Genomic DNA, 27,194 nt, shown 5'->3' with positions numbered 1-27,194 from the left:
TTCATCTAACCCTATCAACATAACCTTCTATTCCCTTCTCTCTCATGTGTTTATCTAGCTTCCCCTTAAATGCATCTATGCTAGTCACCTCAACTACTCCTTGTGATAGCGAGTTCCACATTCTTACCACTCTCTGGTGAAGAAGTTTCCCCTGAATTCCCTGTTGGATTTATTAGTGACTATCTTATATTTATGGCCCATAGTTCTGATCTCCCCCGCAAGTGGAAACATCTTCTCTACGTCAACCCTATCAAACCCTTTCATAATCTTAAAGACCTCTGTCAGGTCATCCCTCAGTCTTCTCTTTTCTAGAGAAAAGAACCCCAGCCTGCTCAATCATTCCTGATAGGTATAACATCTCAGTTCTGGTATCATCCTAGTAAATCTTTTCTGAACCTTCTCCAGTGCCTCTATATCGTTTTTATAATATGGAGACCAGACCTGCTCACAGTACTCCAAGTGTGGTCTAACCAAGGTTCAGAACTAGGGACGGTAAATATAAGATAGTCACTAATAAATTCAATAGGGAATTCAGGAGAAACTTCTTCTCCCAGAGAGTGGTAAGAATGTGGAACTCGCTACCACAAGGAATAGTTGAGGCGACTTGCCAAGCTGCAGTTAAGGGGAAGCTAGATAAACACATGAGGGAGAAAGGGATAGAAGGATATGCTGATAGGGTGAGATGAAGAAGGGAGGGAGAAGGCTCGTGTGGAGCATAAACAATGGCATGGACGTGTTGGACTGAATGGCCTATTTCTGTGCTGTACATTCTATGTAATTCTATGTAAAGTGTAGTGGGGTGGAACTTCCAATTGGCCCATGTCCCTGGGATGGGATTATTACCATAATAGGGTAGGGTGTTCATCTCTATAGGGGTACATTGCCCCACTGAGGCAGCTGAAAGTCAGAGCAGCACCCTACTGCTCTGATAGGGTGAGCCAAAGGCCAGGGTGAGCCAAAGACCAGGATTGAGCCAAAGACAGGTGGTCAGGAATTTAATTTATTTTTAGTTGGTCTCTATGGCCCCTGTAACACTGGCAGTTGATCCTCTGGAATCGATTGCCACCTGCCTTTGTTGCTTCAGGCTCCACTTTTGGCTCGAAGTAGGATCTATGCCTGCTTTCCATAGTCATAGGTCCCACTGGAACTATTGGCGATTCCTGAGGCAGAATTCGTGGAAGCGCCTTTGGAAACCCCCACAAAGTGCTGGATATTCTTTTCTTACAGTTTGCTACACATACTCATCATGAGACAAAATCCATTCCCTGGCCATTGACTCCATCCCTCTCCCTGGCCATTGTCTGAGGCTGAACCAGACTGTTCGCAACCTTGGCGTCCTATTTGACCCTGAGATGAACTTCAGTCCACATATTTGCTCCATCACCAAGATCGCCTACTTCCACCTCTGTAACATCGCCTGTCTCCGCCCCGCCTCAGCACATCTGCTGCTGAAACCCTCATCCATGCCTTTGTTATCTCTAGACTTGACTATTCCAGTGCTCTCCTGGCCAGCCTCCCATCTTCCACACTCCACTTGAGCTCATCCAAAACTCTGCTGCCCATATCCTAACTTGCACCAAGTCTCGTTCACTCATTACCCCTGTGCTCACTGACCTACATTGGCTCCCGGTCCAGGAATGCATCAATTTTAAAATTCTCAAATCCGTCCATGGCCTCGCCCCTCCCTATCTCTGTAACCTCCTCCAGCCCAACAATCCTCTGAGACCTCCGTGTTCCTCCAATTCTTGCCTCTTACGCATCCCTAATTTTAATCGCTCCATCACTGGAGGCCGTGCCTTCAGCTGCCAAGGCCCTAAGCCCTTGAATACCCTCCCTAAACCTCCCCAACTCTCTATCTCTCTCTCCTCCTTTAATACGCTCCTTAAAACTTACCTCTTTGACCAAGCTTTTGGTCACCTGTCCTAATATCTCCTTATGTGGCTCGGTGTCAAATTTTGTTTGATAATCGCTCCCGTGAAGCGTCTTGGGAGGTTGTACTACGTTAAAGGCGCTATATAAATGCAAGTTGTTGTTGTTGAGACTAACCATTCTTTCAGTGCCAGACTGTCATATCAGAATGATGTAAACTATAAGCAGTCAGCAGATAATAGCTACTTGATTGTGTGTGTGTGTGTCTCTCTGTCTGAGCGTCAGTGACAGTTACAATAAAATCACAAGATAGGATTGACAATGATAAAGCTTTTCTGATGTTCACAGTCACAGAGAGATACTACAGGAAGAATTTTCATTCCCTCAGACTGGGTGGAACGGGAATTAAAATCCAAAAGGCACACTCACCCCTCATTTCCCTCCCCGTGGTCTTTTTTAATGCCACTGTTTTCGTGGGCGGCAGAGGCATCCACCTGACCCAGATGAGAGCCTCATAAATATATGAAGAGGGTTGTCCTATGAGGAGAGATTGAGTAGAATGGGCTTATACTCTCTGGAGTTTAGAAGAATGAAAGGTGATCTTGTTGAAACATATAAAATTCTGAGGGGCTTGACAGGGTAGATGCTGAGAGGTTGTTTCCCCTGGCTGGAGAATCCAGAACTAGTGGGCATAGTCTCAGGATAAAGGGTCGGCCATTTAGGACTGAGATGAGGAGAAATTTCTTCACGCAGAGGGTTGTGAATCTTTGGAATTCTCTACCCCAGAGGGCAGTGGGTGCTGAGTCGTTGAATATATTCAAGGCTGAGATCGAAAGATTTTTGGACTCTAGGGGAATCAAGGGATTTGGGGATCAGGCGGGAAAGTGGAGTTGAGGTCGAAGATCAGTCATGATCTTATTGAATGGCAGAGCAGGCTTGGGGGGCCGTATGGCCTACTCCTGCTTCTCATTCTTATGTTCGTATGTTGAATTTGGGATCCTATCACTTGGATAGGACCTAATGCTATTTTAACTGCCTACTGAGCAAGGCGTCCACCGTGGGTGTCCTGCTGAGTAAAACCTGGCGACACCCAAGTGTAAAACCTATTTTTGTGACGCCTGGAAGAGCAGGAGTGCAGAGAAAGCTTAGGACATTGCCGTTCCAAACTCCCCCACCCTCCTCTCTCCCTCCTGAACCCCTCACGATTTAATTGCCTTCTGGCCTGGTGGTCACTCGATCTTCAGAGGCCCAAGGATGGTGAGCTGTCCCTGGACATCCCGGGCAGGGGGCCGGCGGCGTTAATGAGACCCGGCTGTTAAAATGGACCAGATCTCCCACTGCCGCTCCCGGCCGGGCAACCTACTTGTCCTGCTGGCTTCCTGCTTGGAAGTTAAAATTCCGCCTTACCTCACATCACCAAAGAGAGGCAGAGAAAAGTGAAACATTAGCCTGATTTCAAAGAGTGGAGTTCGGTTTGAGATTGATTGCACTTCAAGCCTTGCTATGTTCAATAATCAAGAATTATTCTTGTAACTAAAGTTCAAAGGTTGAGAATCAATTGTTCCTTTATTTGGGGCAAGATATTCATTAATTTGTTTCCAATATGTTGAAATGTAACTTTAATTAAATCTAAAGTACATAATTGTGGAAGATTTTCGTTTTGCCTGTGTCCCTGGCCTCTATTTGTTGCTACCTCTCTCTGTTTTCCCTATCCGTCTGCCTTCATTTGCTTGGGAGACCTGCTCATTTAAATTTTTTTTGAAGATGAAATACAGCATCTGCATTCAAAAAAAAAATAATTGTACCATTGTGAGTTCTATTTTGGAGGTCTTCAAAGAAAGAGTCAGACTCGTACCACAGGGCTCTATGAACAGGGTGACCTTTTTTGTTAAACCAGTACTTCAGAGGCACAGTACTATAATTACAGCATCAGGACTTTCACTAACTCACTATTTTGCTTTGCTAGTCTGAATATACGTGGGGTAGCGACTTTCCAATATTCTTATCATATCATGTGGTGATTAGTAGACAATGTATAAATAGCTATCAAAAGAACAATGATATGGCCACATTCATTATCCTTGCATCCCAGGGAACAATTAAATGGTAACATGACAATAATCAAACCCACCCAAAAACTGCTTTAATGTTCTTTAATTCCTACTGGGACTCCACAACACTCTAACAAATTCTGAAATATTCTACAAATGAAATAAATAATTTAATGACTTTTACTACAATAATTGATGTTTCACAGTACAATAAGGAATACGCAGTTAACTACATTATGCTTTACTGCATAGGCAATGATGTGTTCAGTATGAGACACTGCAAGGGTCAAATGCTGGATTGGAAAATTGGTAAAGATTTAATGTTTATATTTTTTTTAGCCGTCGTAATGCATCAGTACCTGTATGCACTCTGTTTTTCAACAGAGCAGCTGGGATACACATGATTAAAAATTTAGATATGAAAATTCTCTGTAGATATGTTAAAGTTCCACATGTCTTTATTACAGCTTAGTAACCACATGAGTCAGTGGTTGGAGCATTTGGGTTTTTTATAAGTCAAAAGTTCAAATCTGAACTGATCGATGTTGAGCTGGTTTGGATTCACTCATAGAAATCCAGGGTTTTGACTGAGGCAAACCAGACCACTTTTTAGATTGCCGCAGCCATAATGAAATTTGGACCACCGGATTCACCAGAAAACTCAGTCACAAACCCTTTCATGGAAATAGTAGCCATGGAAATAGTGGATGCATTAGTTGTCATCTTCCAAAATTCTATAGATTATGGAATAGTCCCTGCAGATTGGAGGGTGGCAAATATAACCCCACTATTTAAAAAAGGAGGGAGAGAGAAAACAGGGAACTACAGACCGGTTAGCCTAATGTCAATATGAGGGAAAATGCTAGAGTATATTATAAAGAATGTGATAACAGGACACTTAGAAAATATCAACGGGATTAGATAAAGTCAGCATGAAAGGGAAATCGTGTTTGACAAACCTACTGGAGTTTTTTGAGGATGTAACTGGTAGAATAGATAAGGGAGAACCAGTAGATGTGGTTTATTTGGATTTTCAGAAGGCCATTGATAAAGTCCCACATAAGAGGTTAGTGTGCAAAATTAAAGCACATGGGATTGGGAGTAATATACTGGCATGGATTGAAAATTGGTTAACAGGCAGGAAACAGAGAGTAGGAATAAATGGGTCTTTATCGGGGTGGCAGGCAGTGACTAGTGGGGTACCGCAGGGATCAGTGCTTGGGCCCCAGCTATTCACAATAAATATCAATGATTTGGATGAGGGAACCAAATGTAATATTTCCAAGTTTGCTGATGACACAAAACTAGGTGGGATCGTGAGTTGTGAGGAGGATGCAAAGAGGCTTCAAGGCGATTTAGACAAGTTGAGTGAATGGGCAAATACATGGCAGATGCTGTATAATGTGGATAAATGTGAAGTTATCCACTTCGGAAGGAAAAACATAAAGGCAGAGTATTATTTAAGTGGTGATAGATTGGGAAATGTTGATGTACAAAGGGACCTGGGTGTCCTTGTACACCAGTCACTGAAAGCAAACATGTAGGTGCAGCAAGCAGTTAGGAAGGCAAATGGTATGTTGGCCTTCATTGCAAGAGGATTTGAGTACAGGAGTAAGGATGTCTTACTGCAGTTATACAGGGCCTTGGTGAGATCACACCTGGAGTATTTTGTGCAGTTTTGGTCTCTTTACATAAGAAAGGATATACTTGTGCAGCGAAGGTTCACCAGACTGATTCCTGGGATGGCAGGACTGTCGTATGAGGAGAGATTGGGTTGACTCAGCCTGTATTCACTCGAGTTTAGAAGAATGAGAGGGGATCTCATTGAAACATAAAATTCTGACAGGGCTAGACAGACTGGATGCAGGGAGGATGTTTCCCCTGGCTGGGGGGTCCAGAATGAGGGGTCACAGTCTCAGGATATGGGGTAGGGCATGTAGGACTGCAATGAGGAGAAATTTCTTCACTCAGATGGTGGTGAACCCTGTGGAATTCTCTACTACGGAAGGCTGTGGAGGCCAAGTTACTGAATATATTTAAGAAGGAGCACGATAGATTTCTAAATACAAAAGGCATCAAGGGGTATGGGGAGAGAGGGTCAGCCATGATCATATTGAATGGCGGAGCAGGCTCGAAGAGCCGAATGGCCTACTCCTGCTTCTATTTTCTATGTTTCATAGAGCACCAAAGGTCGACCATTAACCTGAAAACAGTGAGGAAAATTAGTCTTTCTCCCCATTGTGATGTAACTTTTTCCAATCTGAACACATGAGATATGATTTCCTTTTTATGCTATGTGTAAACAAAATTGTAAACCAAATAGTGTCAGACAGGATTTGGGGGTTGGGGGGGGGGCTGCTGATTGTTATATTTCAGAAAGGCAGATTGAGATCTGACTCAGGGTTATATTGTCACTTTTAAATTGCTGCAAAATGGAAACCACATTATAACGATGCAGAAGTGACAGTATAACTACATTCTTAGAAACTTCAAATTACATCAGCACCTTCATGACTGTCCTGCGTTCTAAATGGTAATGTCACTGTACATAGATAATTGCTAGCTAGCAGTCTTCAGTTTCAATTCCAACTTTAAACTGTTTGCAGTTTGTATTGATGGATTTTTTGCAACTAGTCAATAATATTTACATGCTGATGACTCTCCTTGTTGCAAAAAGAAATATTGCTATATATATACTTTAAAACTATGGAATAATAACATCACTAATAGCAAAAACACTTGCACAGTAAATATTTGCAGATAGATTCTACATGGCAGAAAAATCACCCACACCAGCAGATTTGCACAGAAAATATCCAAAATACATCCAACAAGTCAAACTAATAAGCAACAACAACAGATTTTCTGAATAAATATTTGCAAGCACATCCAATGGCACATTACTCACTAATATCAACAGATCTGCACAATAAACATGGCGGGGGGCGGGGGGCGGGGGGGGGGGGCGGGGGAGAATTTCCACATGGTGAGTTGCTCCATATTTACATCAATGGAAAAATAATTTTTTTATTCATTCATGCGATGTGGGCGTCGCTGGCAAGGCCAACATTTATTGCCCATCCCTAATTGCCCTTGAGAAGGTGGTGGTGAGCCGCCTTCTTGAACCGCTGCAGTCCGTGTGGTGAAGGTTCTCCCACAGCGCTGTTAGGAAGGGAGTTCCAGGATTTTGACCCAGCGATGATGGAGGAACGGTGATATATTTCCAAGTCGGGATGGTGTGTGACTTGGAGGGGAATGTGCAGGTGGTGTTGTTCCCATGTGCCTGCTGCCCTTGTCCTTCAAGGTGGTAGAAGTTGTGGGTTTGGGAGGTACTGTCGAAGAAGTCTTGGTGAATTGCTGCAGTGCATCCTGAAGATGGTACACACTGCAGCCACAGCGTGCTGGTGGTGAAGGGAGTGAATGTTTAGGGTGGTGGATGGGGTGCCAATCAAGGGGGTTACTTTGTCCTGGATGGTGTTGAGCTTCTTGAGTGTTGTTGGAGCTGCACTCATCCAGGCAAGTGGAGAGTATTCCATCACACTCCTGACTTATGCCTTGTAGATGGTGGAAAGGCTTTGGGGAGTCAGGAGGTGAGTCATTCACTGCAGAATACCCAGCCTCTGACCTGCTCTTGTAGCCACAGTATTTATGTGGCTGGTCCAGTTAAGTTTCTGGTCAATGGTGACCCCCAAGATGTTGATGGTGGGGATTCGGTGATGGTAATACCGTTGAATGTCATCGGGAGGTGGTTAGACTCTCTCTTGTTGGAGATGGTCATTGCCTGGCACTTGTCTGGCGCGAATGTTACTTGCCACTTATGAGCCCAAGCCTGGATGTTGTCCAGGTCTGGCTGCATGTGGGCATGGACTGCTTCGTTATCTGAGGGGTTGCGAATGGAACTGGGAACACTGTGCAATCATCAGCGAACATCCCCATTTCTGACCTTTGGCACCCACCGATGGTCTGGAGAAATATTTACACAAGAGTTTCCCTCATTTCCATATCAATTGGAATAGTGATTTGCATAAATCCCATTTAAAATGGGTGTGCTCTGCTAGAGTGAATGGAAACTGGAGTGCAGCCTTTAATAAGATAGCTTCGCCTGCACACTTCAGTAGCAGACTGGGGGAACAACCAGGTAAGGAAGGAGCTCACTCACTTGACGCTCAGAAAGCTTCACTGCATGTCTCATCAATCTTTTTTATGATACTTTTCAAGAATATCTACAGCAAGACCTTCTGGAGGAAGCAGCCAAACACAACAGCAGTGTATGGCACGCAGGCACTGAAGAAGGACACAGAATTTTTTTGATTCTGACCTCGAAGTCTTTCTCGAGAAAATTAAATTAAGGAGGCACAGACTCCTCGGTGTTAATGCCAGCAAGCCTGCCAGGATGTCACTCATCCCACCTGGAGGGAGGTAGTACCGACACTGAGTGCCAACTCTCTCACCCCTGGGACTGCCGACCAGTGCTGCAAGATGTTCAACGACCTCAGGCAAGGTAACACGCCAGAGACTCTCCCTTTTCTTCCTTACCCACCCTGGGTATCAGCATAGTCTTCACCCTCTTAAAGCAACACTTGTAAAACCAACCCCTTCAAAATGCACCCTAGTTAAGGGAGGCTCTAACTCAGGATCTTGCACTATGGCTACCCAGCTGCACAACAGAAATTTTTCCATGCAGAACCTTAAAACCTCATCCTTCACTTTAACAGGCTGGTATCAGATGTGATTTTCTTCCCTGAAAATGTCCGGCAAGGCCGAATTTCAAAGGGTGTGTGCATAGTAACATCTTTAAGCATATTGCGCATTGACATGAGTGGCATGTTGTCACCCACAATCTGTACATTGAAGGAGTGGAAGCCTTTGAGGTGGTTGAGAGGGTGTTCTGTGGGACCACACTAAGCAACTTGGGTGCCATGAATTGTCCCCTGGACATTGAAGAAACCTGCAATCCTATAAAACTGAATGGCACTATCTCGCTGCTGCCTTGCTATGATGCCACAGGTGATGAATCTGCCAGCTCTCCTGTAAAGTGTGTCAGTGTCCTGCCGCATGCATGCTGGAACTGCAGCCTAACATATTCTGGAGGTCTCCTGTGGTTTCCTGAAATGAGCCAGTGCCATAAAAGTTGAGTGCAATGGTAACCTTCATAGCCACAGAGTGAGCAGTGTGTGCAAATAATATATTTTTGGATAGTGTTGATTGAGGCAGGCTCTGAAGCGGAGCAAATTGTCTAGCAATTTGTGACAATTCGCAACTCACGGCGTATCTCTTCCTTGCCACAACTTGCTGGGTTTGTTATGCATTAATAACGGCTTGCACCCTGAACTCGGTGTTATTTTCTGAGCAAATTCTGGGCCATTATTCCTCTGCGAAGTGCCTTGAGAGGTTTCTCAATGTTAAAGGTGCTTTATAAATGCATGTTGCTATTGTGGAGTTTGGGTAGTCTCAACCCAGTTTCTAGTGGGATGGGTCTATAGCAAAAAAAATGAACCTACAGAACAAGCAGATTGAGCCTTGGCTTAATGAGCATTCCAAAAGGATTTCAATATAGCACTCCCTTCATATGTAGAAATAAAACACAGGAGAAATAAATAACATTCATTTTATAAATAATTCTATTTAAAGATCCCAAAATATTACATTTGAATAAAGACCCCAAACCTTTAATTCAAATTGCTTCTCTTCGTAAAGACCAGAAAGAGAGCAACTTAAAAACAACTCAAGAACAACTTAACTTTTTGCTGAGTTATACTTTGGGATCTGGGTTTAAATCTAGCCTGGATGGATGGGATGAATTTCCTTTGTCTCCTGGTTATAGAGTTCCGATGTGAAATGAATTTGGGTAATGTCAATCCAATTTCTAGTGGGATTGGCCCACGACACAAAACCACTACTATGCTGGCAATTTTATTCAGTGAGGCCATAGGATGACTAGGGTGGGAAATGAAAGAAAGTGACAGCTGCCGTAAAAGGAAGACTTGGATTTATATAATTCCTTTCACAAACAGGCTACTCTTTTAAGATTGGGGTTCAAGCACATTGGGGAAGAATGGCGAGAGTTTTCCTCTGGATGTAACTCTGCTATATTTAACCTGAAAGTATTTGATACTCATAGTCACCTTGATGAGCACAAAATTAGCATAAAAACACCTGTTATTGATACGTCGCAGCTATTTTTACTGCTTGGAAGCAAAATACATAATTCAGGATGATTTGAAAGCACTGATAAATTTTAAATATGTATTTCAACCTTGATAAATTTCTTTCAAGTGTCATCTTTCCTCAGTTGCTGGCACTATTCCTTCTGAGTCAGAAGGTTGTAGGGTCAAGCCGTACTTGAGCACATAATCTAGGCTGACACTCCAGTCATTACAAGAGGTACTGCTGCATTGTTCGAGGTGCTGTGGTTTGGATGAGACATTAAGAGGGACGGTGAAGGGGAGAATGGGACAGCTCCATGTACACACCCAAACACAGCAACAGAGGGCTGCTCTCTGGTCCTTCAATGGACTCTTTGGGAATTTTAAAAATACACTTTGCATCAGTTGCAGTTATACTGTGATACTATCTTCTTGAAGTGGTGTCACACCCCTTGTCAAAATACAATGCACAACCAATTCAGTAACCTCACTTTGTAATTGTCTTGCAGTTTTTCCAATATAGTATAATATAACTGGACAATTACTGGTGCTTAAAAGCGATCTTTGCACTAACAGCAGTTATTGATACTAGTACAAAGCAAAATCTTGACAATATGAACCGCCAGCAAGAGTGTTATGCCATACTTTTGACATGTGAATACCAAAAGAGTAGGTGCACCACTAACATGAGAAGAGCAGAATAATAGCTGCAAATACGAAATGAGAATGTGCTTAGTTCACAATCTTTCATATTAGATATTAACCATGAATATTAACATACTATTGTTAGTTTCAAAACTAAAAGTAAAATTACTAAGTGTTGTTTATGTCTTAACAAATAACTGAGTGATCTAGTTACAAAGCAGTAGATGTACCACTTCAAACCTATCAATAAAGACAGAACAGGCTTGGGGTTCTTTTCTCTAGAAAAGACAAGACTGAGAGGTGACCTGATAGAGGTCATTATAATGATGAAGGGGTTCAATAGGGTAGACGTAGAGCAGATGTTTCCACTTGTGGAGAAATCCAAAACTAGGGGCTATAAATATAAGACAGTCATTAATAAATCCATTGAACAATTCAGAACACACATTTTTACTCAGAATGGTGAGAATGTGGAACTCACTCCCACATGGAGTAGTTGAGGCGAATAGCATAGATGCATTTAAGGGGAAACTAGATAAGTAGTATCATAAGTATCAGTATATTACAGCACAGAAGGCGGCCATTCGGCCTATCGTGCCAGTGCCGGCTCTTTGAAAGAGCTATCCAATTAGTCCCACTTCCCTGTTCTTTCCCCATAACCCTGTAAATTTTTTCCCTTCATGTATTTATCCAATTCCTCTTTGAAAGTCATTATTGAATCTGCTTCCACCGTCCTTTTAGGCAGTGCACTCCAGATCATAACAACTCTCTGCGTAAGAAAATATTTCCTCATGTCACCTTTGGTTCTTTTGCCAATCCACCTTAAATCTGTGTCCTCTGGTTACTGACCTTTCTGCCACTGGAAATGGTTTCTCCTTATTTATTCTATCAAAACCATTCATGATCTTGAACACCTCTATCAAATCTCCTCTTAACCTTCTCTGCTCTAAGGAGAACAATTCCAGTTTCTCCATTCTCTCCACATAATTGAAGTTCCTCGTCCCTTTCTAGTAAATCTCTTCTGCACCCTCTCGAAGGCCTAGACATCCTTCCTAAAGTGTGGTGCCCAGAATTGAACACAGTACTCCAGCTGAGGCCTAACCAGTGTTTTGTAAAGGTTTAGCATAACTTTCTTGCTTTTGTAATATATGCCTCTATTAATAAAGCCCAGGATCCCATATGCTATTCCAATAGCCATCTCAACTTGTCCTGCAACCTTCAAAGATTTGTGTACATACCCCACCCCCCCAGGTCTCTCTATTCCTGCACCCCATTTAAAATTGTACCGTTTAGTTTATATTGCCTCTCCTCATTCTTCCTACCAAAATGTATCATTTCACATTCTCTGCATTAAATTTCATCTGCCGTGTGTCTGCCCATTTCACTAGTCTGTCTATGTCCTCCTGAAGTCTGTTACTATCCTCCACATTGTTTGCTACATTTCCAAGTTTTGTGTCATCTGCAAACTTTGAAATTATACCCTCTATACCCAAGTCCAGGTCATTAATATATATCAAAAAGAGCAGTGGTGCTACTACCGACCCCTGGGGAACACCACTGTATATTTCCCTCCAGTCTGAAAAACAACTGTTGACCACTACTCTCTGCTTTCTGTCCCATAGCCAATTTTGTATCCATGCTGCCACTGTCCCTTTAAACCCATGGGCTTTAATTATGCTTGCAAGTCTGTTATGTGGTACTTTTATTAAATGCCTTTTGAAAGACCATATACACATCAAACGCACTACCCTCATCAACCCTCTCTGTCACTTCATCAAAGTTAGTCAAACACGATTTTCCTTTAACAAATCCGTGCTATCCAATGTCACTACCATTTCTTCCTTTACTACTACATTGGCACCATCCTTTTCTCTAGTGAAGACCGATGCGAAGTATTCATTTAGTACCTCAGCCATGTCCTCTGCCTCCACAAGAAGATCTCCTTTTTTGTCCCTTATTGGCCCCACCCTTCCTTTGACGACCCTTTTACTATTTATATGTTTATAAAAGACTTTTGGGTTCCCTTTTATGTTGGCTGCTAATCTATTCTCATACTCTCTCTTTGCTCCTCTTATTCCCTTTTTTAGATCTCTTCTGTACTTTCTGTATTTAGCTTTGTTCTCTATTGTATAATGAACCTTACATTTGTCATAAGCCTCATTTTTCTGTTTTATTTTAATCTCTATATCTTTAGTCATCCAGGGAGCTCTAGCTTTGGATGTCCTTCCTTTCCCCCTCATGGGAATGTGTCCACACTGTACCCGAAACATCTCCACCTTGAAGGCCTCCCATTGTTCAATTACTGTTTTGCCTACCAATTTTTGGTTCCAATCTGGACACCACACTTTAGGAAGGATGTCAAGGCCTTAGAGAGAGTCCAGAAGAGATTTACTAGAAAGGGACAAGGGACTTCAGTTACTGGAGAAGCTGGGGTTGTTCTCCTTGGAGCAGAGAAAGTTAAAAGGAGATTTGATCGAGGTGTTCAAAATCATGAACGGTTTTGATAGAGTCAATAAGAAGAAACTGTTTCCAATGGCAGGAGGGTCAGTAACCAGAGGGCACAGATTTAACTCACTGAAATTAGCCCTCCTCCAGTTAAGTATTTTTACGCTTGATTGCGCCGTATCTTTTTCCTTAATTATTCTAAACCTGATGATGTTATGATCACTGTTCCCCAAATGCTCCCCTACTGAAAGATGCTTCACTTGCCCCACTTCATTCTCTAGAATTAGATCCAGCAATGCTTCCTTCCTCTTTGGGTTGGAAACACACTGATCAAAAAAGTTCTCTTGTATACATTTCTGGAATTTCTTCCCCTCTTTGCCCTTTACATTGTTATTATCCCTATCTATATCAGGATAATTGAAGTCCCTCATTATCACTACTCTATAGTTCTTACATCTTTCTGCAATTTGCCTGCAAATTTGCTCCTCTATCTCCTTCTCAATATTTGGTGGCCTATATTATACACCCATTAGCGTAACATCTCGTCTATTGTTCATTAATTATAACCAAATAGGTTCTGTCTTTGACCTCTCAATTACATCATCCCTTTCCAGTGCTACAATAGTTTCTTTGATCAATATTGCCAGCCCTCCTCCTTTCTTTCCTTCCCTACCTTTCTTGAATACTACCTTGTAGCCAGGAATATTAAGTACCCTATCCTCCCCTGCTTTGTGCTCGGCCTCTGTTATTGCCACTATGTCATAGTCCTATGTGGTGACTTGTGCCTGCAGCTCACCAACCTTATTTACCATGCTACATGCATTTACACACATGCACTCTAAACTCATCTTAGACTGCCTCTCATTTGCCCCCTGTTTGATCCCTCCTATTTCTGAACTATTCTTCACTCTAGCGCTATTTGTCTCTCCCAATCCTCTGTGCACCTTGTTTCTCCTTTCTAATGTTTAATTGAAGTACATGAGGGAAAAAGGAATAGAAGGATATGTTGATAGGGTGAGATGAAGTAAATAGAGTGGGAGGAGGCTCGTATGGAGCATTAACATCAGCATTGACTGGTTGGGCTGAATGTCCTGTTTCTGTGCTGTAAATTCTATGTAATTCTATGCAATCGCAGATTTGAGGTCTAACAGAGATCACCAGCCCAACTTACCGATCTTTCATGAAATAACCAATATCAAGGAAACATTTTTCAGTGAAGTATCTCCACATGCATTTATTTAACTAAGCATATTCCAATATAAGTCAGCAAGCACTTGTAGCTGATTTACAGAAAATCACTGGCTGGGGAGAAGTTTCAGAGGCATTTTTACTCATCTGTTCTTTAGGTCAGAAGGTTATGCATTTTAATATACTTCTGTTACAGAAGCTTGCAGCATGGAAGTGAGAAGACATTTTGATAAAGAAGCATCACTAGAGTGTGGATTATGATCGTTTAAAACTCTACTATATCTTCAAGATAACATTTATTCCTAATTTATAATTTTCATTGCTAGAGTGGCTTGAAAAGATTTACTACCACAATGTTCTTTCCATCTGCATTAGACTAATAACAACTGTAATTTCCAACCTACATGGAAAACATTTGTCAATGTTGCGATGCTACAAAATGAACTTTAGGTACCTAAATATCTTTTTCTTTTTAAAGAGCACCATTAAAATATATTAGTCCCTGAACCATGGGCAAGGCTTAAGTGCATAGATACTTAAGGATAAATAATGAACAAACTGGGAGTTAGTAGTAGTCACCTGGGTAACTGTGTTTGGATGTTATTGGATTAGGTTGTGTGAGAGGACTTAGAGGAATCCTTACTAGATTCATAATAAATTGGAGCATGAATGAGAACTTTTCATATCTGTGTCATGAACCTGTGTACGTTAAGTAAAATATTAAGGGATCTCAAATCTCCATCTATCCCTCTGCTTTGTATGCATTACAGTCTAAAACTATGGCCCGGAATATCCTTGGAGCTGCTCCCGCTGCACTGCTGTAACTTCACCAGAGGTGCAGCGGAAACCTTGTTTGCATGCGTAAATGGGGTTTCAGCTGTATTTCCGGCAAAGTTACGACGGTGGAGTGGGAGCAGCTCCGAGGAAATTCCTGGCCTATTATTTTACAGTTATTCATAGAAAATAGGAGCAGGAGTAGGCCATTCGGCCCTTCAAGCCTGCTCTGCCATTCAATATCATCATGGCTGATCCTCTTTCTCAATACCATATTCCCGATCTCTCCCCATACCCTTCGATGCCTTTTGTGTCATCACACATGAGGGCTTCTTGAACTGATCAATGTAAAAAAAATTGTCTTTAATAAAGTATCTCCACATTCATTTATTTATTTTGGTAAACTATAAATGAAAGTCTTTCTTAACTAAAGATTAAGTGGATGTATGTGTAACTGAATATGTTTTATAATGATATTTGAACACATTAGTATTAATATTGACTATACCTCCTCAAACGACTGTCTATCTTAATACTTGCCCTGTACCTTGGTGGCTCATGTTTAACTAAAATTTCTACATTCCCAAAATAAATGAACAAGAAATGGAAGAGAGTAAGGATGCAACTGTGAAAGGGTGGCAATGATGAGATCCATTAACTTACTATGAATATAAATGCACTGTTGTGAATTTCAATACGAAAAAAATTCAAATTAATAAGTGTTATACGTGACTGAAAATCAACTTGAATAGTCTAGTCAATAAGCAGTAGATCTACTTGGTATTAGTAAATGTTAACCTGTTTTAAAATGATCAGAATTATTGTTTGGGTCAATAGAAAATGTCATTAAGCCTACTCCAAAGAAAATGAACAAATTGTGTTACAACAGGCATTGAAGGGAATAGGTCATACGAACATATACAAAGATGGACAGAAAAAGACTGGCTGGTCAATTGAGCCTGTTCCAAGTAGTCATAATGCAACAAAGCATCGTGACTCCCAGTGTCCCCTCCCCACCCCCACACCCCCAACTAGTACTCATGCAAAATCCTGGGAGAGGCAAAACTCGTTTTGTTTTAAAACCTTAGGGCTTAAAATGATGTTATTTTAACTAAAAAATCTGAAAGGCCCACACTGGGCAAAATCTGTCAGCAGGAGCTGGCAGCAGTCAGCAGAGAGGCCAGAAGAGGGCAAGTTAAGTATTTCAATTTACCTTTTCTGCGAATTCCTTTTGGGCCGGGAGGAGCAGGAGTACTTCCCCGGGCCCTGCAAGGAGTCCTTGGATCTCCCCAGCCCCAGCCTTACCTCTCCCTCCAATTGCTGCGTTACCTGCATATATCGCCATTCCTTCATTGTTGTGGGGCGGCAGGAGGCCGTCGCCCGGGGACCCAAGGAACAGTCCCCTGCACGCAAGTAAATAGGTGGGAGGAGGTCAGAAGGGCCTCGCAATCGAGAGGTGGGGAGGGGGAGACCTAAACTTTCTTTGTGGGGCCCTCCCGGAGGAGCACTCCTAGAGCGAAACTAGAGTCTTAAATAAAGCCAATTACATAGGTATGAGGGGCGAGTTGGCTAAGGTTGATTGGGAAATTAAAGGGTATGATGGTTGAAAAGCAATGGCAAACATTTAAAGAAATATTTCAATATTCTCAACATATGTACATTCCATTAAGAAATAAAAACTCCAACGGAAAAGTGATCCACCCGTGGCTAACTAAAGAAGTTAAGGATTAAAAGACGAGGCCTATAATGTTGCCAAGAAGAGTAGTAAGCCTGAGGATTGGGAGAGTTTTAGAAACAAGCAAAGGACGACCAAAAAATTGATAAAAAGTGAGAAAATAGAATATGAGAGTAAACGAGCAAGAGATATAAAAACGGATTGTAAGAGCTTCTACAAGTATGTAAAAAGGAAGAGAGTAGCAAAAGTAAATGTTGGTCCCCTAGAGGCTGAGACAGGAGAAATTATAATGGGGAATCAGGAACTGGCAGATGCGTTAAACAAATATTTTGTATCTGTCTTCACAGTAGAAGACACAAAAAGCATACCAGAAATAGTAGAGAACCAAAGGGCTAATAAGAGTGAGGAACTTAAAGTAATTATTATCAGTGGAGAAAAAGTACTTGAGAAACTAATGGGACTAAAAGCCAATAAATCCCCTGGACCTAATGGCCTACATTCGAGGGTTCTAAAAGAGGTGGCTGCAGAGACAGTGGATGCATTGGTTATGATCTTCCAAAATTCCCTAGATTCTAGAATGGTCTCAGCAGATTGCAAGGTAGCAAATGTCACCCCGCTTTCCAAGAAAGGAGGGAGAGAGAAAACAAGGATCTACAGGCCAGTTAGCCTGACATCAGTTGTCAGGAAAATGCTGAAATCCATTATTAAGGAAGTGGTAACAGGGCACTTGGAACCTTGTCCAGCAGGTACGAGGTACTTGCTACCTGCATAGATGAGAGCAAGGATTGCAGGAAGGATGGCACTGTGGTACAGGAGGACATTCAAGTGCGGGGAGTAAAAAGGAATGTGATAGAGGTAGGAGACAGTATAGTCAGGGGGATGGACACTGTTCTCTGCAGCCACGACCGAGAGTCCCGAAGGCTGTGTTGCCTACCCGGTGCCAGGGTTAAGGACATCTCCTTGCGGCTGGAAATTAACTTGGAGCATGAGGGGGAGGATCCAGTTGTCGTGGTCCACAAATGGACCAACAACATAGGTAGAACTAGGAATGAGGTTCTGCTAAGACAGTTTGAGGAGCTAGGGTCTAAATTAATATGCAGAACCTCAAAGGTAATAATCTCTGGATTACTACCTAAGCCACAAGCAAATTGCCATAGGGTCAAACAGAACAGAGAGTTAAATGCATGGCTCAAAGAGTGGTGTGGGAGGAAGGGGTTTTGATTCATGGGGCACTGGCACCAGTACTGGGGAAAGAGGGAGCTGTACCAATGGGAATGGGCTCCACTTAAACCAGGCTAGGGCTAGCATCCTGATGAATTGAATAACTAGGGCTGCAGATAAGGCTTTAAACTAAAAAGGTGGGGGAGGAGTCAGGTGAGAGGTAATTTAGAAATCTAATGAGAAAAGTTAAGACAATAGAACAGTGTAGTGACTTGGGTAAAGATAAGCAGAGTGTGGCAGGAAGGGACAGAGTTCACCAATAATAGTGCAACAACAAGTAAGGTCAAAGTAGAAAAAAATGGTAAAAAGTCAAAATTAAAGGCTCTTTATCTGAATGCACGAGCATTCGTAACAAGATAGATGAATTAATTGCACAAATAGAGATAAATGGGTTTGACCTAACAGCCATTGCAGAGACGTGGTTGCAAAATGTCCAAGATTGGGAACTAAATATTACATGGCATTTAGAAAAGACAGGCAGAATGGAAAAGGAGGGGGTATCCCTGATAATAAAGGATGACATAAGGACAGTGGTGAGAAAGGATCTTGGCTCGGAAGTAGAATCAGTATGGGTGGAAATAAGAAATAACACGGGGCAGAAAACACTGGTGGCAGTAGTTTATAGGCCCCCTAATAGTAGCTGTACCATTGGACAGGGTGTTAATCATGAAATAATAGGAGCTTGTAACAAAGGTAATGCAGTAATCATGGGGGACTTTAACCTTCATATAGAATGGGCAAATCACATTGGCAAAGGTAGTTTGGAGGACAAGTTCATGGAATGCATTCAAGACAGTTTCCTAGAACAATACGTCATGGAACCAATCAGGGAACAGGTTATTTTAGATCTTGTATTATGTAATGAGATAGGGTTAATTAGTAATCTCACAGTAAAAGAACCTCTGGGGAAGAGTGATCATAATACGATAGAATTTCACATTGAGTTTGAAAGTAATGTACTTAAGTCAGAAACTAGAGTCTTAAACTTAAATAAAGCCAATTACATTGGTATGAGGAGTCAGTTGTCAAAGGTAGATTGCGAAATTAAATTAAAGGGCTTGACAGTTGAAAAGCAATGGCAAACATTTAAAGAAATATTTCAATATTCTTAACAAATATACATGTGTATATATACAAATATACTGTGGGAGAACCTTCACCACACGGACTGCAGCGGTTCAAGAAGGCGGCTCACCACCACCTTCTCAAGGGCAATTAGGGATGGACAATAAATGCTGGCCTTGCCAGCGACGCCCACATCCCATGAACGAATAAAAAAAAAACATTCCATTGAGAAATAAAAACTCCACGGGAAGAGTGATCCACCTATGGCTAACGAAAGAAGTTAAGGAGAGTATTAGATTGAAAGCAGAGGCCTATAATGCCAAGAAGAGTAATAAGCCTGAGGATTGGGAGAGTTTTAGAAACCAACAAAGGACGACCAAAAAATTGATAAAAAGGAGAAAATAGAATATGAAGGTAAACTAGCAAGAAATATAAAAACGGATTGTAGGAGCTTCTACAAGTATGTAAAAAGGGAGAGAGTAGCAAAAGTAAACATTGTTCCCTTAGAGGCTGAGACAGGAGAAATTATAATGGGGAATCAGGAAATGGCAGATGCGTTAAACAAATATTTTGTATCTGTCTTCACAGTAGAAGACACAGAATGCATATCAAAAATAAAGGGGAACCAAGGTGCAAATGAGAGTGAGGAACTTAAAATAATTAATATCACTAGAGAAAAAGTACTGGACAAAATAATGGGACTAAAAGCCAACAAATCCCCTGGACCTGATGGCCTACATCCGAGTGTTCTAAACAAGGTAGCTGCAGAAATAGTGGATGCATTGGTTTTGACCTTCCAAAATCCTCTACATTCAGGAATGGTCCCAGTGGATTGGAAGATAGCAAATGTTACCCTGTTATTCAAGAAAAGAGGGAGAGAGAAAACAGGGAACTACAGGCTAGTTAGCCTGACATCGGTCGTCTGGAAAATGCTGGAATCCATTGTTAAGGAAGTGGTAACAGGGCACTTAGAAAATCATACTATGATTAGGCAGAGTCAACATGGTTTTATGAAAGGGAACTCATGTTTGACGAATTTATTAGAGTTTTTTGAGGATGTAACTAGTAGGGTTGATAAAGGAGAACCAGTGAATGTCGTATATTTGGATTTTCAAAAGGCATTCGATAAGGTGCCACATAAAAGACTGTTACACAAGATAAGGGCTCTTGGGGTTGGGGGTAATATATTAGCATGGATAGAGGATTGGTTAAAGGACAGAAACAGAGAGTAGGAATAAACGGGTCATTTTCAGGTTGGCAGGCTGTAACTAGTGGGGTGCCACAAGGATCAGTGCTTGGGCCTCAGCTCTTTACAATCTATATTAATGACTTAGATGAAGGGACCGAATGTAATGTATTCAAGTTTGCTGATGATACAAAACTAGGTGGGAAAGTAAGCTGTGAGGAGGACACAAAGAGTCTGCAAAGGGATATAGGCAGGTTAAGTGAGTGGGCAAGAAGGTGGCAGATGTAGTATAATGTGGGGAAATGTGAGGTTATTCACTTCGGTAGGAAGAATAGAAAAACAGAATAATTTTTAAATGGTGAGAAATTATTAAATGTTGGTGTTCAGAGTGACCTCATTAAAGAAACACAAAAATTAGGAAGGCAAATGACCGTTTAGGAAGGCAAATGACCGTTGGCCTTTATTGCAAGGGGGTTGGAGTGCAAGAGTAAGGAAGTCTTACTACAGTTGTACAGGACCTTGGAGAGACCTGCATACAGTATACAGTTTTGCATACAGTTTTGGTCTCCTTATTTAAGGAAGGATATATTTGCCTTAAATGCAATGAAGGTTCACTAGATTAATTCCTGGGATGAGAGGGTTGTTCTATGAAGAGAGGTTGAGTAGAATGGGCCTATACTCTCTGGAGTTTAGAAGAATGAGAGGTGATCTCATTGAAACATATAAGATTCTGAGGGGGCTTGACAGGGTAGATGCTGAGAGGTTGTTTCCCCTGGCTAGAGAGTCTAGAACTAGGGGGCATAATCGCAGGATAAGGGGTCGGCCATTCAATGAGATGAGGAGGAAATTCTTCACGTAGAGGGTTGTGAATCTTTGGAATTCTCTACCCTAGAGGGCTGTGGATGCTGAGTCATTGAATATATTCAAGGCTGAGATGGATAGATTTTTGGACTCTAGGGGAATCAAGGGATATGGGGATTGGGTGGGAAAGTGGAGTTGAGGTTGAAGATCAGCCATGGTCTTATTGAATGGCGGAGCAGGCTCGAGGGGCTGTATGGCCTACTCCTGCTCCTATTTCTTATCTTCTCCTGCTTTTGGCCCTGGCTCTTCTTCCCCATAAGAGCTTTCCTGCGTGCGCCTCCAGTTAAAATTGCAGTCAGGCCACGGAGACAAATCTGCATATTTAAAAAAGGACTCCACTAGCCTCCGTTGGGTGTCACTCTCATCTGTTTAGAAGAGAGAGTTAAGATTGGGACCCGTGAGAAGACAGTAAGTCCAATGGGCCACTTTAACTGTCTGCCAGCCTGGTTTCCGATGGGAAAGCAGTGTTAAAATCGGCCATCTACAGTCTTGGAGGACAGTCTACCTGGGACTTCCAAAGAGTAATAGTTAAAGTAGATAACTTTTGTCGTTGGTGAGAAAAGGGAAAAAGAGTTGCTACGTAAGATCGATTACATTTAGTTTAGCACAGAGTGCAAATTATTTATTATTTTCTACCATAGAACGAATTAACAAATTTTAGTAGCTCCTATGAAAATGTATGTTAAATTTGTGGTGTTTATTTGCTTGTTTATTTACTATTTAATCAATTTATTTGGCAGTAAAGGTAAAACAAGGTCCAGTGTAGTGTCATTCTGATGCTTCTCATAGATGAGGAGGATACTGTGATAGAACCAGTAGCTAAAACAATCTAAGGGTGGGCCTTCTGTTTGTTATTCTGGGCATGCTACTAAACTTATCTAGATTTCAGGGCAATTATTACACTCGAGGACATTGGAAATAAGAATTCACATCCGAGAGTAAATGAAACCGATAAGCTAAAAATATCCAGAATATAAAAAGGGTAAAAGGACCCAAGAAACATACTGTTCCAATTTTCCAGATCCATAAACAAGATCTTTCAACTGCAAGCATTTAAACTCCAAAAGCTAAAACATGTACTATTTTAGGAGACTGAGAAAATTAAAACTAATTGAGTCAAATGGGTGTGAAATCTGTACGGACAATTCAAGTTTATCCAAACTTTCATCCTTATAGACAATGCAAGTATAGTTTGTGTGTATGCTCTGCTCACAGAATGTGAGGCCACGGCAGCATTAAGCAGAACTCATTGGGGGGAATTTTGACTTTGGACAATAGTGTAAAATGGGTGATATCGGATCAAAATGAAAATCGGGAGAGATTTATAACGGGCAGCTGATCTGATATCGCTTATTTATAACTATCGCCCCAAAGTCAAAATTAGCCCCACTCTGTTTTAACACTAGCCTGACACACTTTCTTTTATTAAATGCATTTTGTAGGTGGTATACACGTTTAAAATCCCAATTATCAGTGAAATCCTACAATCGTTATGAAGAGATGCTGTCTGCAAAAAGGCGCCTGAGCACTCAGTGTTTCTTTCATTGCAGAATATCAGTGGTATATACAGGTATGTGAAAGGAAACTAATCCAAACCAAACCACTCTAGTTTTCAAAGATACAGTGATACAGTGCTTTTGAAATGTCCAATTACAAAGGTTTTTTTTAAATGGAGAATGAAATTAGATGAACTGAAGGCACATAATGTAAAAGTCTTTCTACAAGGATAAATATTATCAATTTCATCTCTAAACATTCTCATTGAAACACAGCATAACCAGTACCACTGGTGTTACTTTGGGCATTCATATTTTAATCCTTTGATTCTAAAAATAATGAAACAGGTATTTTATTTTCCAGTAAAGAAATCATAATCTGATCCAGATCAGAATATATAAAGCAATGGCAATAGAGGAAACCAGGGAATAATAAAATTGCTAGAATCCTAAGGACATACTATATGACCAATTATATAGTCACTTATTAAATGGATCCAATTACATGATGAAATGAGACTGGAAGTTATTCTGCACAGGGGGTTTATTATTCGGAAATAGTTGGTTCAGCGGTAGACATAATTAAATAGCGGCATCCAAAAAAAGAAAAATGAAATACTTACATCTGAAATTGTTTGAATTGGTATTTTAAATAAGTTACATGAAGGTAGGAGTAAAATGGTGTATTATTTTGCCTGTAAAAGCTGATTAAGTAGCTTGGCAATTTTACCCAGCTAAAGCTTCTGCCTGTGTATGCACCGTATTAATCTCCATCTCAAGATAATGAAGGAATGAGCATCTCTTCAGGCTTTTCTCCCTGTGACTCCTGCCACCAGAATCATAATCACATTACAGAAAGGAAATTAGTGATATCCTGAGAGAAATAATGCCTTTGTAAGCTGTAGTCCATCATTAATTTAGCTTTTATTTCTCTCAAAGATGAGGTTGTGGTTTAAAGAACCTGAGAGCGCTGAGGCGCTTAGCTCTCCCTTTATGTTCAAAGAAAGCAGATTGACTTTTAGAATAAATTGTTTTTTCATTGGAAGCAAAGCAAAATTGTACATTCAGGGAAAGATAAATTAATTGATGATCTTCTAAATAAAGCAAATGGATTCTAGTGCACTAAATTGGTTGTCTTGTGTTTTAAATTATTCTGTTCATTATGTGACACTGAGCTGACTGTTCTGGTTTCAGCCCACCTATAAGAATATCATTTGACTCATCTCGCTAACTGTGACATATTTTATATCGTGACTAATGATGGAGCAGTTCAGACATTGTTTACGGTATTCAGAAGTTCTGTAAATGAAAGAGAAAATAAAATGCAATTTGGAAGATGAGACTATTCTGGTCTGGCTGCAAAAAGGTACATTTATTTCCGACAAAAGAGATCACAAGTGGAGGATTAGCACATGACTGCATTTGCCATCTGGAACTACAGCAGCGAAAAGGTATTCAGCACACAAGATTTTAAGAGAGAAAATATTTTCACCCTGACAGAATTTAATAGGTTTTACACAGTACAGCGCAATTATATTATATGTTTTATGGTTATTCTCATATTTAGATCATCCAGTACAGAATGCAATAGCTTTAATTTCCATGGAATGATGAAGTAGGTCAATATTTTCTGCACCATGAGCCTTGACCCTTCACTGTGGTCCCTCGATTAAAAACAAATTGGGGGCAATTTTAACCCCCAAGGATGGGTGGGTTGGGGGCGGGTGGTAAGGTAAAAATCTTAAAATTCTCAAACTCGACCCCAACCCACCCGCTTCTGGTTTTAACAGAGGCAGGTCGGGGGGCAGGCGACCAACCTGCTCTCAGGAGGCGTGTCGGTCACTAAAACCTTAAAGGAGGCTGCGCAACTCCATTTTAACTCAATTTTTATTTTTAACGTGTGGAGATGAGAAGGGCCGGATCGATGAGGTAAGTGCCTTTAATGCACTGCTTGTGGGCCAGGAAGTGCAGAAGTGCTTTCCCACAGCCCACCAAGCCTATCGTCATGCGATCGGCCGACCTTTCCACACCCCCACGATGTCCGATTCATCCCCCCCCCCCCCCCAGATGTTCGATGCACCCCAACCACCCCACCCACGAAGTCTGACTCCCCCTGTGATGTCCAACTTCTCTCCCCCCCACCCCCCCAACCCACGCGATCAGCCCCCCACCCGGATCCCAACCCCAAAGACTCCGATCTCTTCCCAACACCCCCCCCCCCCACCGATCGAAACCCCGATCGCTCCCTGGCTGCTTTCCTGCCTGACAGGCAGCCAGCCTGTCAATCAATCTAGCTGACTGTCGGGCACGAAACCTGTTTGAAAAAATTTAAAGGACATCCTACCATCAAAATCGGCAGGACGTGCGGGAAACCCTTACTTCCGGGTTTCCCATTGGAAATTCCTCCCCCCTGCTCTCTCCAGGCTCCGAGTAAATATCGGGGCCATTGTGTCACAGTGATCTTTGATTTGAATATACTGAAACCTTGTTTGCAATGAAAGCATTTCAAAGTCCACATTTACTCACTATCTGAAAAGAACGTTCCTGTTTTAGTAAGATTATACTACCCACTTCTACTGAAAATCTCAGCACTAACTTTGTGTTGTTTATCCTACAAGAAGTCGAAGGATCAACAGAAATCAGTACTGCTAGCCATGAAGAGAGCCTGTGTACTGACCGATGCTCTTAATTGTACTTTTAACAGTGAGCCTCAAGATATTGATCCTTTTTGAAAAGTGCGCTACCAGTTTATGGCTAAGCTTGTAAACCGAAGAAGCATTATCGTACTCCAGAATGCAGCAATTTCAAGCTGAACTGGCTGTTTAATATTACTGAACTTGCACTTGTTTCCTTTGTTCAATAAAATTGACTATTATTAAGGCTCAATCAGTCAACTTCTCATCAGGTGAATTTTGTTTTGATGAACAAAACACTTTGCATGAAATGAAACAAAGTTCACAGAAGGGGAAAAATTTGCAGGGCTATGGGGAAAGAGCAGGGGAGTGGAACTAATTGGATAGCTCTCCCAAAGAGCTGGCACAGGCATGATGTGCCGAATGGTCTCCTTCTGTGTTGTATCATTCTATGATTCCAAGATAATCAAACCTTGTATGCTAAATATGAAAAGGCTAGTGAAAGATATGGAACAGGATATGTTTTTGGTGCTACTACTTAATTATGAAGCAACAGAATGGTTTGTAATAGATTTGAATGTATATCCTTTAATCATATTTTACAAATGTATATTTAGGGAATAACAAAAGTGTAACTTATCATGGGTTTTAGTACATCAAGGACTACTGGTGACAAAGTACGAAGGTGACTACTAAGACAGATGTTGATGTACTATACCCTGAGTAAAGAGACACATTTCAGTTAATTATTGTCGGTAGATGATTGTGATATTTTTCTAGTCTGTAGTACATATTTTAACTTTTTGAGTGTATGAAATCTGTCTTTTTTTCTCCTCTATACAAATTTTGTTGGGCCATACAACTCTTACAGACAAGAGGGTGACCAAGTGACTTGATCCTAGGCCACGGTGAAAGTAACTGTTGCTGTTCACACTGATGCTAGAAGGTATTCAATAATGCCCGAGCGATGACTTTCCCCTACATTAATTTCCCTCCCGGGGGTGCAATTCCAATTTTAAATCAATTTATTTTCAGTTGCTGTTTGCGGTTCTCTCTTTGTTTGGTGAGATTCAATCCAACTAATTCCTTCCCTGTCACTTTGTCGTTTGGGGGGCCACACACCAACCGCAATCTAGGGTGTCAGTGAAAGACTTCATCCCAGGCCTTTACCAATACAGCTGTCTGCCTGTTAGGCATGCGATGCTGACATAGACGTAACTCTTCCTTTGATTTTCCATTCCCTGGCCTCTGCACTTTGCCAACCCACGAAGTAGAGATCACAAACCTAGCAGTGTTGGAATCAGATCTGTATCTCTCACCGCACAGTGCCATGCTTTGGTGTCTCAATGTACTCCCATCAACATTGTGTCATCCATTATTCCCCTGATAGTGTGCTAGCAGCTCTAAAACCAAAACTATGGACGGTTCTGAAACAAAGAGAAGCTGAGTTTATAGGAGTGTATAGAGTTCACAATCGTTCTCAATTAGTAAAATATTTCTGTACCATTTTCTAATCTGAACAAAATGTCTGTTTCTGCATCTATCAAAAAGCTGATCCCCTAACTGATGCTCTTTTTTTTTACTTGATCTTGTAATGTGAGCAACGTTAGCAAGGTAGTATTTATTATTTATCCTTAGTTGCTCTTAGGGCATTAAGAGATAGCCATATATTGGCCAGACCAGGTGGCCGGTTCCCTTCCGTGAAGGACATTAGTGAACCATTCAGGTTTTTATGGTAAAACGGTAGCTTTCATGGTAATTTCTTCTGGTACAAGACCAGATTGATCAAATTCAATTATTGTAACTTCCATGGTGGGATTTGAATTTGAGATCTTTGGGCTATTAGTCAAGGACCATAACCATTAAACTACCATACCCTTCTTCTGAAAGTTCTAGAAGCAGGTCATTGTTTTATAGTACTGTCAATTTAAAAATGACC

Source organism: Heptranchias perlo, chromosome 9 (genome assembly GCF_035084215.1).
Source record: "Heptranchias perlo isolate sHepPer1 chromosome 9, sHepPer1.hap1, whole genome shotgun sequence".
Taxonomy (NCBI): Eukaryota; Metazoa; Chordata; class Chondrichthyes; order Hexanchiformes; family Hexanchidae; genus Heptranchias; species Heptranchias perlo.
Note: the sequence above shows the minus strand (reverse complement) of the source record.